The sequence below is a fragment of the Schistocerca cancellata genome, chromosome 12 (genome assembly GCF_023864275.1).
Source record: "Schistocerca cancellata isolate TAMUIC-IGC-003103 chromosome 12, iqSchCanc2.1, whole genome shotgun sequence".
In the NCBI taxonomy this organism is placed as follows: Eukaryota; Metazoa; Arthropoda; class Insecta; order Orthoptera; family Acrididae; genus Schistocerca; species Schistocerca cancellata.
Window position 1 is genome coordinate 125,704,111 of NC_064637.1, and position 6,044 is coordinate 125,710,154.

Below are 6,044 nucleotides of genomic sequence, written 5' to 3' on the forward strand. Positions count from 1 at the left end.
CTCTGTATGAAAATCACTGGCTGTGCTGTGTGTAGTCTGTGGCCAGTTTGCATTGTTGCCAGCCATTGTAGTATTGGGCAGTTGGATGTGAACAGCGCGTAGCGTTGCGCAGTTGGAGGTGAGCCGCCAGCAGTGGTGGATGTGGGGAGAGAGATGGCGGAGTTTTGTAATTTGTCATGAACTGCTATATATATTATGAGTATTAAGATAAATACATTGTTTGTTCTCTATTAAAATCTTTCATTTGCTAACTATCCCTATCAGTAGTTAGTGCCTTCAGTAGTTTGAATCTTTTATTTAGCTGGCAGTAGTGGCGCTCGCTGTATTGCAGTAGTTCCAGTGAAAGTCAGATTGCGTTGCGCTAAAAATATTGTGTGTCAGGTTAAGCACAGTCTGTCAGGTTAAGCACAGTCTTGTATAAAATTGTTCTAACGGGGCGTTTTATAGTGCCTACTATCGATCTTCTCGCAGCTTTCTTGCCGATCGGAGTGCTGGCAACAGCTCACACCAGGGCATCATAGATGTGCATAGGCACTAACAGAATGTACACGGAGACCTGCCAGTGAACACAAGCAGGGTAAGTCGTTGGGTGGGACGACTGTCAAAATCGTAAGATGTCTCGTGTGCTGGCCAGCTGCACATATCTGAAACTCCTGCAACCTTCGAACATGCGGACACTCGCAATCGAGGTGACTGACAGATTGCAAACACCTTGCAACACGACTGGACATACACTCCTGGAAATGGAAAATGGAACACATTGACACCGGTGTGTCAGACCCACCATACTTGCTCCGGACACTGCGAGAGGGCTGTACAAGCAATGATCACACGCACGGCACAGCGGACACACCAGGAACCGCGGTGTTGGCCGTCGAATGGCGCTAGCTGCGCAGCATTTGTGCACCGCCGCCGTCAGTGTCAGCCAGTTTGCCGTGGCATACGGAGCTCCATCGCAGTCTTTAACACTGGTAGCATGCCGCGACAGCGTGGACGTGAACCGTATGTGCAGTTAACGGACTTTGAGCGAGGGCGTATAGTGGGCATGCGGGAGGCCGGGTGGACGTACCGCCGAATTGCTCAACACGTGGGGCGTGAGGTCTCCACAGTACATCGATGTTGTCGCCAGTGGTCGGCGGAAGGTGCACGTGCCCGTCGACCTGGGACCGGACCGCAGCGACGCACGGATGCACGCCAAGACCGTAGGATCCTACGCAGTGCCGTAGGGGACCGCACCGCCACTTCCCAGCAAATTAGGGACACTGTTGCTCCTGGGGTATCGGCGAGGACCATTCGCAACCGTCTCCATGAAGCTGGGCTACGGTCCCGCACACCGCTAGGCCGTCTTCCGCTCACGCCCCAACATCGTGCAGCCCGCCTCCAGTGGTGTCGCGACAGGCGTGAATGGAGGGACGAATGGAGACGTGTCGTCTTCAGCGATGAGAGTCGCTTCTGCCTTGGTGCCAATGATGGTCGTATGCGTGTTTGGCGCCGTGCAGGTGAGCGCCACAATCAGGACTGCATACGACCGAGGCACACAGGGCCAACACCCGGCATCATGGTGTGGGGAGCGATCTCCTACACTGGCCGTACACCACTGGTGATCGTCGGGGGGACACTGAATAGTGCACGGTACATCCAAACCGTCATCGAACCCATCGTTCTACCATTCCTAGACCGGCAAGGGAACTTGCTGTTCCAACAGGACAATGCACGTCCGCATGTATCCCGTGCCACCCAACGTGCTCTAGAAGGTGTAAGTCAACTACCCTGGCCAGCAAGATCTCCGGATTGAGCATGTTTGGGACTGGATGAAGCGTCGTCTCACGCGGTCTGCACGTCCAGCACGAACGCTGGTCCAACTGAGGCGCCAGGTGGAAATGGCATGGCAAGCCGTTCCACAGGACTACATCCAGCATCTCTACGATCGTCTCCATGGGAGAATAGCAACCTGCATTGCTGCGAAAGGTGGATATACACTGTATTAGTGCCGACATTGTGCATGCTCTGTTGCCTGTGTCTATGTGCCTGTGGTTCTGTCAGTGTGATCATGTGATGTATCTGACCCCAGGAATGTGTCAATAAAGTTTCCCCTTCCTGGGACAATGAATTCACGGTGTTCTTATTTCAATTTCCAGGAGTGTAACTGATGATGGTCGAAGTAGAGAGGATATAAAATGTAGACTGGCAATGGCAAGGAAAGCGTTTCTGAAAAAGAGAAATTTGTTAACATCGAGTATAGATTTAAGTGTCAGGAAGTCGTTTCTGAAAGTATTTGTATGGAGCGTAGCCACGTATGAAAGTGAAACATGGACGATAACTTTGTTTGGACAAGAAGGGAATAGAAGCTATCGTAATGTGGTGCTACAGAAGAATGCTGAAGATTAGATGGGTAGATCACATAACTAATGAGGAGGTACTGAATAGGATTGGGGAGAAGAGATGTTTGTGGCACAACTTAACTAGAAGAGGTCATCGGTTGGTAGGACGTGTTCTGAGGCATCAAGGGATCACCAGTTTAGTATTGGAGGGCAGCGTGGAGGGTAAAAATCATAGAGGGAGACCAAGAGATGAATACACTAAGCAGATACAGAAGGATGTAGGTTGCAGTTGGTACTGGGAGATGAAGGAGCTTGCACAGGACAGAGTAGCATGGAGAGCTGCATCAAACCAGTCTCACGACTGAAGACCACAACAACAACAGACTTTTTAGTACTCGTTAAAGTGTCAACGCAGTCTGCTTACTTGAATCTTTACTTACATTTTGCCATAACCTTACTATTGCATTTGGTTATCTGTTGTCTAATTGTCGGCGCCGCGGAAACAATTGCTAAAGAGGAGCGCAGCATGTACTTTGGAAGTCCGGGCAGCAAAAAACGAAATCCGGGCTTAACTCGTGACGAACATAGCCTGAAACACAGTGTGAGGAGAAAATAACTCAGCTTGTAATAAAAAAGTGGTCATTGTACCATATGTATTTTGACGTGAAAAGTGAACGAATAATTCTTGATGTTGTCAGGAAAATTGTCATTTGAGCTGAGGTATTGTGTCTGTAATATCGGAGTGGCGTGACAGCTTTGTTTTCGCACTGTCATTTATTCACACACATATAATTATTTTAACAACAAGATAACTACTGACTTTGTATATTTTACTAATAATTGCTCTGTAAACAGTTGTTTTATAGTTATATCGGTTATACCTTTTTTTATTACTTAGAAGCCATCGGAACCTGACTGTATCTATTGTTATCTTATTCAAGATGAATTCTCCAGCACCTCACATTTTCGGAATTCTATCCTTCGACGAAGTAATGTAAAATAACAGAACAGCTATTGCTTTTATACATTAAGAAACTGTTACGACTAATTAAGATCCGTGTGCTGACCCCACGCCCCTCCTATCAACATCCTCCTTGAGGATGACACCGCGATCGAATGGTCCCGGTTACCCGGTAGACCACTCGTGGCCTAAAGACGGAGTGCTAACAAAACAGTATATTCAAAATTTAATGAAGTTCATAATTTTGACGCGTAAGTGTCACTACATTCACCCGAGTTAAAATAAGAATATTTGTTTCCATGCCATTTATAATAATATCATCAGAATAAAATTACGTGACTTTATTTACGCACGACATTTAAAAATATGATTCCTCACCTTAAAAAAGTTGTATGAAAAAATAAGATGTGAAATATAAAATTATTATTATGTATTTCGTCATGCGCTTTTGCAATGAGCCAGTTGGTTTTGAAAGCAAGGGAAGTAGAATATTTATGTGAAAAGTGATTGTGATCTGCCCCAGGGTGACAAAATTGTATTATTCCTACATCATGGGCAGAATACAGAACCGAAAATAAAATACGGTTGCGAAGCAAAAATTGACATTCAGCATGCAATATTCATAGTAACCAGTCATCCCAAGACAATGACAGTAGAAAAGATTAAAAAAGGGTAAGTATATTCCAACAACATTTTATTATTTGTATCCAACTGTTCAGTTGTGCTGCTAACTTGAGATCATGGACAGGAATGTATCTATATATCTGCTACACGATGTGAGAGTGCGTTTGGAAGCTGCTAAAAATTTAAGTCGATGCTCAAATTTTTATTCTTCGCATTTGATTCCGTACGAAGCTCACACTGTCGTAGGTGGCAAGGGGACGGTGAAATGCTGCAAATTTAAAAACCTGTAAACCGATGATTTAACGATTTTGGAAGAAAGTATTTTAACAATCTTCGCAATCTCTTGGCATTTCTTTTATGTTAAAATGACGTTCCTACTTATTGTGCCTCGTATGTTGGTATTATAACGACTTATTAAAAACTGACATACGTGCATTAACAAATTATTGGTCACGGTGACCGTGATACACGTTTCGTGTGATAGGCTCGAGAAGTTTGTGCGTCTCCATAAATTTATCCGGAAAAGGGGGGGGGGGGGGGGGGGGGAAATCTACACTACACTCTAACGGACGCCTATGCTATAGTCAACAGCTAGCTGCAAACAACTGCTTCTTATTTCATTGCTGAATTGACAGGACGAGGACACAATTGTCGGGATAGTTATGTATTTAAGGCGAACGCTTGTTCTCCGAAGCACTGTTACCGAGGACTACAGCGGGAGCTACAGAAACGATCCAATATCTTGACGTGAAGGGAAAATTCTTACCGTATTCGGCTAAGCAGAGACAATGGATTGTGCCTTCTCGTTCAGAATTAGAATACTAAACGTCTCGCGAGTTCTGCATGGCCACGCGGTTGTCTGTAGACATCTCATTCCTAGCGTGGTGTGGAACACAATACAGCTAGATGCAATTTGACTAAACGGAGGAAGGCCGTGGGTTTCACGTTAGACTCTCTGAAAAGTTGTTTTCCTGGTGTAAATACTGGATGTTTACTTTTCCTTCGCCGATATCTCGCGCAAGAGTTATATATTTCGTTTTCCTGAACAACATACTGAACGTAGATGTAGTAATAAAGTTCGTACTCTTTTTTTCAAATTAAAAAGAGCGCGCACAATAGCATGGTGCAAAAAAAGCTTCTGTTAGGGATAAAGAGAGATGGCTGTTACCTTTGTCTTTTTGTAATCTTCTATCTCGACCTTGACACAAGGTGTGTAACTATAGAATCGTATATTATTTCTGATTTTGATGCATAAAGATACATATTTCCTTCGTTTGTTCGAGTAAAAAGAAGAAAGATTTCAGTATAGTATGGTATTGAAGTAACGTCAATGTCGCACTTCATTACCACCACTGAAACAGAAGGAGAGTTTTATGAAATAATCTTTGAATTCGTTAAGTTGCCGTAATTCCGGTATGGAAAATGACTCGCTCCCTCTTTTTACATTGCCATTGAGCATTCCTCTGTTTTCTGTCTCATTTTAGTTTCTGGACATTAAACGTTCTGAGACTGGTTCACTTAGCAGCAACGGTAATGAGGAGTAAGCATTATTAATAATGGAAATAGGTATCGAAGTACTAACGTGGTATACAACATTGATAAAGCTGTTGAACTGATTGCGTCACTATCGTCCCTTTGGCGCAGAGGATAGCGCGTTGGACTTCTAATCCAAAGGTCGCGGGTTCGATCCCCGCAAGGGATGAAACTTTTTTTTTTTTTTTTTTTTTAATTCCATACAAATAGAATTTTTATGTAGTTACTGCGATGAAGAAGATATCGTACATAATGTTTCCGATATCTGAGAGTTCGTGTCACAGAATAGGCGATACGAAGGAATATTTCCTCAGAAAAGTACGTTTCCGTTGGCTATGTCTTGACTGTTATTACAGTTTTTGTGGTTTTTACAAATATGGTTCCGTTAATTCTAGGCTGCAGTGTTTCGTGCAGATTCCTGCCGTGTAAAAGTATAACAACTCACATGATCACCTGATCTACGCGGTTTTCTCGTATTACTCGCAAATATAAAAAACACTGACAGTATAGCGATGGTAATAGTGATGTACCGAAATGTCCAAATTTGATGCAGTACTACTTTTAATTTCACGTTGTTGATGTTTGTTTATTTAGAAGTACTTTCT

At 43.8% G+C, this 6,044-nt stretch overlaps 1 non-coding gene across 1 annotated transcript; it reads left to right on the plus strand.

The window, feature by feature from the left end:
* The first annotated feature begins 5,535 nt into the window (after positions 1-5,535).
* On the plus strand, positions 5,536-5,608 carry Trnar-ucu (transfer RNA arginine (anticodon UCU)). Its single transcript has one exon. It is a non-coding gene; the product is annotated as a tRNA-Arg (tRNA).
* Positions 5,609-6,044: the final 436 nt, after the last annotated feature.